Source organism: Castor canadensis, chromosome 14, assembly GCF_047511655.1.
Source record: "Castor canadensis chromosome 14, mCasCan1.hap1v2, whole genome shotgun sequence".
Taxonomy (NCBI): domain Eukaryota; kingdom Metazoa; phylum Chordata; class Mammalia; order Rodentia; family Castoridae; genus Castor; species Castor canadensis.
Window position 1 is genome coordinate 55,121,057 of NC_133399.1, and position 9,892 is coordinate 55,130,948.

At 41.6% G+C, this 9,892-nt stretch overlaps 1 long non-coding RNA gene across 1 annotated transcript; it reads left to right on the plus strand.

The window, feature by feature from the left end:
• The first annotated feature begins 1,564 nt into the window (after nt 1-1,564).
• LOC141416423 (uncharacterized) lies at nt 1,565-9,614 on the plus strand. The gene is made up of 4 exons (XR_012441149.1): nt 1,565-1,702; nt 4,701-4,874; nt 8,495-8,576; nt 8,935-9,614. It is a non-coding gene; the product is annotated as an uncharacterized lncRNA (long non-coding RNA).
• The last annotated feature ends 278 nt before the right edge of the window (nt 9,615-9,892 follow it).

Here is a 9,892-nt window from a genome sequence, read left to right on the forward strand (position 1 = left end):
AGCTAAATCTTTGCAGGTTCTGAAGTTTCCCTGGTCAGTGTGGTCTTTCAGACATTCATAGGACTCTTAGACAAAAACTTGTCAATAACTCTTACTGTCACACATCCACTGTTATTTCCACAACTGGTCACCCCAAGTGATGGACTAGGCATGAGCTGTTATTCACTTGTGATAAGAGAAAATAGAGTCTTTTGAGTGCCTTCATTCAAAATAGGATAATTCTACATTTCTTTTAGTTATCTGAATAAAACCAGGAGTATTTGAGGATAAAGATGCTGGAAATACCTAGAAAGAAAAAAAGAAAGAAAGAAACTGTAGTGGCTGGCATAGATGGAAGGAGAGAAGGAAATGTCCAGGGTAATTCTGACTTGATTGGATGGGTTGGGGCAGTGAGAGAAGGAAAAGGTGGCTGGGCAGGGTCAGGGCCAGTTACATAATTTATGTGACCCAATGTAAAATAAATATTCAGGTCCACTTAATCAAAATGCAGAAAAACCTCTTTTCCCCTTTCTTTCAAGACTTCTCTTTCAATTTGTTGTGATGGCCTTTATTTCCTATTTAGCACCCTGTTTCTTTGGGTACAGACATCTGCATAGGGTGAGCACCCTCAGAGAATCCTGGGGCTCTGACCTCCTGACTGGGCATAGAGCTGCCACGTTTCCAGCTGCTGTTGGTCAGGAACCAACACCCCATAAGATAAACCAGACATCCCCACTTCCTTAAGACAATCCCAACGCATGGTAGATGGCGGCCCCAAAGAATATTATTCCTTCTGTTTTAGGACATACTGGCAATCTAAACGGGAATGGCAGAGGCTTGTTCTGGTGAGATGTCCCTGGCCCAATGGCCACTGCTATGCCTTGCCTTAAGATGCCACAGTGTGAGTGTGCCCATGTCTAGAAGCTCATCCCTGGGGACAGGAATTGGCAGCAGTCCCAGGGGATTAGGAAGGAGGCTTGTGGGCTGGAGCAAATGGATGAGTTGGTCTCAGAGACACAGGGATGCCATGAGAGGCAAGACAGCGTGGGAATGGAAGCTCCAAGCACCCAACACATGTTCATTGTCCAAAGGACTTAGCTTGCAAACATAAATTCAAAGATAAAAGTATTAAGAACTTCACAATAGCCTTCAAAAAGCATTAAGCTCAGGCTTGGGGATGTAGCTGAGTGGTAGATCTCTTGCCTAGTATGTGCAAGGCGTGGGTTTGATCCTTGGCAATACAAAAAACAAACAAACAGGCATTGAACTCTTAGCCTAGGGCCCTTCTGAGTCCAGGGCCCCACGCAACTGTGCTGGTTACACAACTGTGGCTATGTGGATAGATTTGGAGACAGGGCTTTTAGGAATTAAGTTACATGAGGTTGTAATAGGACTGTTCTTATAAGAAGGAAAGATACCAGATCTCTCTCTCTCTCTCTCTCTATCTCTCTTTCTTTCTTTCTCACCATGAACATGCACCAAGGAAAAGCCATGTGAGCACACAGCAATGCAGCTGTCTGTCAGGCAGGAAGAGAGCCCTCACCAGAACCCAACCATGCAGACATCCTGCTTTCAGACTTCAACTGCAAGAAACTAGGTTGTTTAAAGCACCAGTTTATGGTATTCTACTGTGCCAGCCCAAGTTGACAAGTACATGTGTGAAGCCAGACCTGGGAGCAGGTTATATGAAGGAGTTCATGAATTCCATACTGGAGCTGTGGAGGTAAGGGAACTAAGTGATATTCAACTGGTAGTCCTTCGTGGATCAAGAGAGTGTGTCTAGAATTACCAGTTTGGGAGTCACTACTGTATAAACAGTAATTAGATCCATGGGAGTGGATGAACTCACCCAAGCACAGTGCTTAACATAAAAACCGGGGTGTGGGGGTGTCCACATTTAAGAGGTGGCCAGAGGTGGAGAGACCATGGTAAAGACATACAGACAAGTAAGATTGAAAAGAAGAGAGGGAAGTCAGGAGTAGAGCTAAGTATTCTGGATACCAAAGAAAGTCAGACACGAGCTTGCCAAGTGCTAGAAGTCAAGTGAGGTAAAGGTTGGAAATTGGTGGATTTAGCCACAAGAAGCAATTTAGTTTGAGGGGTGAAGCTAGAGGCCAAGCTGGGATGAGTTGAATGAAATAATATCAATTGCATTCTCTGAGACCTGGGTTCCAATTCTCATTCCGTCCCATTTTAGCTATTTGAGCCAGAACAAGACATTTAAATCTCTTTGGGCATCTTTCTTAACTTTGGGTGACTTGAAGATTGGAGGTAGTATGTGTCAGTCATCTGGCACAGAGTCGAGGTTTAGCAAATGGTAGCCCGTGCTGCTTACCTGTGTGAATGTAGAGTACACTCTCAACCAGTAGATTGGCTGTGAGGGGCAAGAGAAAGAAGGATCAATACAAGAGACTAAGGGTCTAATGGTCTTGAGTTTTATAAGATGGGAGAGATTTGAGGCCTGAGAGGGGATGGAGTATGATGTGTTGATGGGAGAAATTGTCTCCAAGCTACAGATGGGAGGTTCAGCTTTGGGCCTGAGAAGTTAGCTGATGTGAGGACAGGCCACTAAGGGCCTGTCATTTTCTCTGAGTTGCTGGAGGAGGTGTCATATGCTGAGAGGGATAGAGTCCTCCAGAAGAGGCATGTGTTTGGAAAGAAAGCATTGAAAGTTTGAGGAGTATGAGGGCTGGATGACAAAAGGTACCCAGAAAGAAGAACTAGAAGTAACAAGGTCTTGGCTCAGGGTGGAGATTGCTAATGTCTTTGCCTTCTTCTCCCTTTCCCTGATACATGTGACTATTTCCGGCTTGTGTATTTATTTGGAAATAATCAATATGCTACTGACATTTGCTGAAGAGTTATCATGCCAGTCACTGTACTAAGCAGGCTGCTTAGACTCTCTCGTGTCATGGTCATAATAACCCTGCTGAATAAGTAAGTACCTGGCATGATGTTTTGCAGGAGATGAACTGAGGCTTATAAAGGTTAAATAGCATGCCCAAGGCAACACAGCTAACCAGTGGTAGGGCAGGATCTCAAACTTCAGATCTATCTGATTCCAGACCCTCTGTTCTTAACTGTGGCACAAGACCCGCTTTCACTGGAATCAGATTTTTGTTAGCAAACATGTGGATCAAACAATACACAGGTTCTTTTTTTTCTCTACATGAATAGAATTTCAGAAACAGGCAGCTTTGTCATCATCATGTGCCCAGGCTCCTTCTGTCTTTCTGACCCTCCATCTATATGTGGCTTTTATTTACAAGGTTGCTTCATGGTCCAGTCTGGCTGCTGGAGTTCTAACCTTCATGTATGCATTCCAGGAAACAAGAGGTACAAGAAGCAAAAGGAGTCATGTCAGGGTTGGCCTTCTTTTTTTTCCCCTCTTCTTTTTTTGAGACAGGGTCTCGATATGTAGCCCAGGCTGGCCTTGAACTCTTGATTATCCTGCCTCAGTCTCCTGCGTGCTGGGATTATGGGCGTATACCACCTTTTGAAGAGCTTTTCTGCAAGTTCTACCCAATAACTTCTTTTTACATCTCATTGAAGATCTTCCTACATCCAAGAGAAACTCGAGTTTATCATTTTAAAGGCACATTTATGTATAATTTATACATAATTGAGTTCCGTTTTTGAGAAGAAAGAGCAGATATGGGGTAGGCAACTAGTATTGTTGCCATGTACTGATTTCCACATACACTTGTAGGGAAAGTTGCTTATTCTTATTTCATTGATATGCAAACTTTCTGAACTTGAGAAGTGGGCATGTTCTCTCAACAGCAGACTTGTAGCAGAATATTTCAATAATGTCTCAATGGGGAGGCAGAAAGCCATAGACCTCTGGTCCCTAGCAATGGAAAATGGGACTCAGACTGGCTTAACAATAAAGACATGATAAGGTGACTGGTGAAGTCCAGGAGGCTGGGCCTCGGGTGTGTTTTAGGCAAAAGGGCTCCTGATAAAAGTTGACGCTAAATGTTTCTTCACCTCATCCACAGGAACAGAATGAGTCTGGGTTCTCACTGTTCTCCCTTATGAACAAAGAACTTTCCCAGAATCCTTCAGTCCAACATCTCAGGCTCACTAGCTAAAATGGGATAAAATGCCCCCCTTGAAGTTGGTATGAAAGGGAAGATAAGTATTTATTTATTTATTTTGCAGTGCTGGGGATTGAACCCAGGGCCTCATGGGTGCTGAGTAAGCACTTTACCACTCACTAAGCCACCAACCCGTTAACCAACTCTTAGTTTCATTCACCAGCCACATTGCTGCTGGGAGATGTGGAGTAGACATTGGAACACCAATCACAGTATCTGTGGTGTTTCCCACCCAAACATATGAGAGGACAATTTTATATTCTAGTGTTGTTATTGTAAAATATAATGTACTGCAATGATTTTAACTAATGGTTGGAGATCGTATTTATTCCTGGTGGATGGGGCTATCTTGGAAATGATTTATAAAAAGAAGATTATGAAATTAGACTGAGGGGGATTGTCACTCAGTGGTAGAACACTGGCATGCGTGAGGCCCTACGTTTGATGCCCATGGGGAGTGAAGAGAGAAAGCAAGAAGAAAAGAAAGGAAAAAAAGAGAAAATTAAAAGGAACTGAAGAGGTAGAGCTCTATTTGGCAAGAGTGTAATTTTCTTGGCATAAGAATATTGATACTTACCTTTGAATATTGATAAATATGTGGTTAACTCTCACCCTTCACAGATCTTCAAATATTTTTGAATTCACTTCTTACTGAATTTTGTGAAATAACATCGTGGCAAAGAACCATATCCAGGAGCTCAGAGTGGTAAAAATGGCTTCTATGAGAAAGAGATTTCCTCAGGAGTAGAAGCCCTTCTCTCCACCTTGTCCCTCCTCCATGGAGTGAGAGTTCACGTGAGTAGTGTGCTGGGAGGAAGGAACCGAGCAAGAACTGGGCAGACAGAGCAAGTCTGAAAATCTGTAATTGTGGTTTGTATTTTTAAGTCTATTACATTTATTATTACTGTTGATATTTAGATTTACTTCTATCTCCAAAAAGAGAATAAATTTTCTTAAGTAAAATCTTTCCATTTTTGGCCCTTTATTGATTTTAAAGATATGCATTGAAACTTTTTATAGTAATTACCCTTAGAATTTTAACTACTTATCCTAGCAAAATCTAATAATTCACATTTTTAGCTTCATATCAAATAATGCTTTAACTCTATCTCCCACCTCCTTCTAAGGCTACATTGCTATTATGGGCAACTAGTTTATTCTATCTTAATCTTACACCTCATGCTTGGTAGGCAAATATTTTTATTTTAAAGACTTTGTTTTTAGAGGTGTTGAAGTTTCGCAGAAAAATTGAGAGGAAGGTAAGAGTTTCTCCATATGTCACCTGCTCTCCCTGCTCCAAATATGTGTATGCAGACCTTCTCCACTCACTATAACAGTATGATTACTGCTATCCGTGAACCAATACTGACACATCATTACCCAAAGTCCATAGGTTACTCTGGTGGTGTGCATTCTGTGAGTCTGCACATCTGGTACCCACTTGTTGCATGTTGCCCTATCATAAAGAGCATTTATTACTGCCCCCAAATCCTTTGTGTTCTATCTGCTTCTCTTTTCCTTCCTGCTAACGTCTGATATCCACGGATCTGTTTATTGGCTCCATAGTTTTGCGTTTTACAGAATGTTCTACAGTTGAAATCATACAACATGCAGACTTGTCAGACACTTCTTTCCCTTAGCGATATGCACTTAAGTTTATGTCTCTTCATAACTTGATAATTTCTTTTTACTGCTGAATAATATTTTATCAACTAGATTGTGCACAGATTATTCAGTCATCTTCTGAAGGACATATCTTACTATAAATTTTTTGCTGGTACTGAGGTTTGAACTCAGGGCTTCACACTTGCTGAGCAGGTGCTCTACCACTTGAGCCATTCTGCCAGCCCTTATGTTACTATTTTTAATCCAAGAAATTAAATATTATTTCACTCTATAATAACTGATATTTGTTTAGAATTACCTACATCTCAGGTGGCTGGTTTTTTCCAGGATAGTTTTCTTTCTTTCTTTTTTTTTAATTTATTTTTTTATTATTCATATGTGTATACAATGCTTGGGTCATTTCTCCCCCCTGCCCCGACCTCCTCCCTTATCACCCACTCCACCCCTTCCTTCTCCCCCCCACCCCCTTGATTCCTGGCAGAAACTATTTTGCCCTTATCTCTAATTTTGTTGAAGAGAGAGTATAAGCAATAATAGGAAGGAACAAGGGTTTTTGCTGGTTGAGATAAGGATAGCTATACAGAGAGTTGACTCGCATTGATTTCCTGTGCATGTGTGTTACCTTCTAGATTAATTCTTTTTGATCTAAACTTTTCTCTAGTTGCTGGTCCCCTTCTCCTATTGGCCTCAGTTGCTTTTAAGGTATCTGCTTTAGTTTCTCTGTGTTAAGGACAACAAATGCTAGCTAATTTTTTAGGTGTCTTACCTATCCTCATATCTACCTTGTGTGCTCTCGCTTTTATCTTGTGATCAAAGTTCAATCCCCTTGTTGTGTTTGCCCTTGATCTAATGTCCGCATCTGAGGGAGAACATACTAGTTTTCTTTCTTCACAAAACATAGCCATTGGAAATTCCTTAATGAGAAGCAAATTTCTTTTACTTACCCTTCTTAGAATTCACTAGAATTCTTGAATCTGTGGATTCCTGCCTTTCATCTGTTTTGGAAAATTCTCAGCCACTCTTTGCATGTTACCTCTCTGCCATTCTGTTTCCTCCTTTGAGAACTCTGTTAGGACATATATGCCAATTTCTTACTTTAACAGCACATATCTTAACAAGTGTCTTAATCTGTTTAGGCTGCCATGACAAAAATGCCAAGCATGCTGGGCACTGGTGGCTCACATCTGTAATCCTAACTACTGAGGAGGCAGAGATCAGAAGGATCATGGTTCAAAGCCAACCTGGGAAAATAGTTTGTGAGACTCTATCTTTAAAAATACCCAACACAAAAAAGGGCTGGTGTACTGGTTCAAGTGGTAGAGCATCTGCCTAGCAAGCATGAGGCCCTGATTTCAAACCTCAGCACTGCCGGAAAAAAAAAAAAAAGAGAGAGGGAGACTTACCATGGATTGGGTAATTTATAAATAAGAGAAATTTATTTCTCATGGTACCAGAGAATGGGAAATGCAAGATCAAGGTACCAGCCAGCAAGGCTCTCTGGTGAGAGCCCAGCTCCTAGTTTATAAATGACTGTCCCTTGCTATATCCTCGAGGGGAAAGGAATCTCCCTGGGGTGTCTTGTATAAGAGTACTGACTCAGTTCATCACCCTCATGACTTAACTCCTGTCACCATCACTGTGAGGGTTAGGATTTCAACCTATGAGGTTTGGGAGAATACAATTAGGCCATGACAACCAGTCTTTCAGTCTCTGGGCTGCATTCATTGAAATCCCTTCAGATTTGCCCTCTAATCTGGTATTTAAGCTTTGTCTTTCCATTATACTATGTAATTGGTCTGTTTTTCCCCCAATGTTTTATTATAATAATTTTCAAAATACAGATGAGTTGAAAGAAGATTGTGCTACACTCTCATGGGCCAACTACCTATATTCTAGAATTAACCTTTTTTACCACACTTGTTTTTATCACATATCTATCCAGCCGTCTATCCCTCTGTGCATCCAGCAATTCAATTTATTAATTTAAAAAATTTTTAACTTTTTTGTGCATACCAAAGTAAGTTGCAGCATCAGTGTACTTGGCTCTTTTTTTAATGGCACTGGGTTTTAAACTCAGGCTTCCTGCTTGCTAGGTAGGTGTACTACAGCTTAAGCTGCACCTCCAGCCCAGCAACAGTATACTCACTCTAAGTATTTCTCTTTCATGTTTTAGAATTTGTATATATTCCATTCCTAGAATGTTCTTTTTTTTTTCCATATCTACTCAGTCATATCTAATGGTCTCTTGTTCATCACTTTTATTTCTTGAATAGATTTGAAAATTTACCTTGTACCCAAGATTATCAGATTTAGCAATAAATCTGATAATTCAAATAAATTTGAATTTCAGGTAAACGATAGATATGTTTTTTAGTATAAATATTCCCCAAATGTTGCATGGAACAGACTTATACTAGATTTATTCATTGCTTATCTGAAATTTGAATTTAACCAGACACTTCATATGCTACCTGGCTACTATCTAATAACTCCCACACCTGAAGTCTTTATAGTATGGATGCACTTACATTGAAGGGCAGACTGCAGGAGGTCCCAAAAGGTGATAATTAGTCAGGGAGACACTTCTCCTTACCAAGAAACATCTGTTTGCACCATAGAGACATCTCCATCCTTGAGCAATTAACAAAAAGACTATAAAAACCCAATTTCCAACCTGACCCACAGGACCACCAGTTTCCAGGTTCCACTGCATGCCCCATGTAACCTTTCTCTTCTCTACAAATAAAATCTTTCTGACCTCTGCAGCTCAAGTACATCTCTGTTTTCAGTCTCAGAGTGGACAAGAATTCCAACACCTGAAAATTCCTGTGTGTCATCTGGCAACCATGAAGAGACACTTCTTCACCTGAGGTCAGTACACATTGTGCCAAACTGGAGGGGACTGCCTAGAAAGTGGCTTTGATTGTCCAGCACTCTGATGGAGTCTGTCCTCCAGGAGAGTCCCCCTACTATAGCTTAACTATGTTGGATCTCTCAGGCTGACTTTCTCTCTCTCTCTTGCTAAGGAGGGTTTCTCCTTCTGGATCCTGGGGGAAAAGCTTCCAGCTCTCTACAGCTGTTAAGCAGGCAACCGAGAAATCAGGGGCCAGCTGGGGACTTATATCAGACTGCCTATGCTATGTTGGCAGCACTAAAACCTCAGTGCACCAAGGCTTTTTTTTCCCCTCTCAACTCTTGGCTCCCTTCCTCTTTAAACTCTCTCTTTCAGATCTGACCCACTAAGGAGGAGGTCTGAAAATAGCTGGCGGAAAGGAAAGCTATAAGGATGCTCTGACCCAGGCAACTCCCTGTGAGATCTGAAAGCAGAAGATGCAACTTCCTGACCCGCTCTGAGGCTCCAAAGGTGGCTAAGTCTCAGAACCCCTCCAGCCATGTCTGTGGCAAACAATCAGATCTCTACACTTTCTTCACAGTTCGTGTGGCCCAAGAGTGGAGGTTACCCCTTGCTTTCAGTGCTCTAGTACTGCCTCTGGTGGGATTGACCTGGACAGCAGTGATGACTAATAATCCCTCATGCACTGAGCCTGGAAACTCTCTTTTCCCCAACCCTCAACTTCTCCTTCCTCTTTCTCAAGTAGATCAGGATGAGTGGCCTCCCCTTTATCCTAGACAGCAGTGGGCTTCCTTCTTCAGCTGAGTCTGGGTGAGACCCCTACATCCCCCATTCAAAACCTAATCCTTACACTATGTCACCAAGAGCTTCCATGTCCCTTCTGCAGTCCCCATTTCAGTTAAGTACACCAAAAAGTGCTACTCTCTAATTTGGGATTAATGGTTTTTGTTAGGCATCTGGTTGATCTAGTTAAGCAGGTTCCCGTAGTCTGCCCTAAGGGGAGAAAATGGTTAAGGGGTAGAGACCTCAATGGTCTTATCCATTTTTGTCCCTTACCACAGCAATAAATAAATAAATAAATAAATAAATAAATGCCTTCAGATGCTCCCTCTCTTTTTATAGAAAATATATGTCTCACAGGATACACAGGGGCACAAAAATCTACCTCATCAAGAGTCCCTATATACACCTCCGCAGGGCTTCTCCCTCTGGCTGCAAGCCCTCTTGGTTATCTTAGCGCCCCTCACTGATACAGTTGTTTTTAAATTACAAGACTTCAGCTGATAGGAGAGAACCAGGTACTTGGGTCACCAGGCAAAGAGGCAAAGCAAGA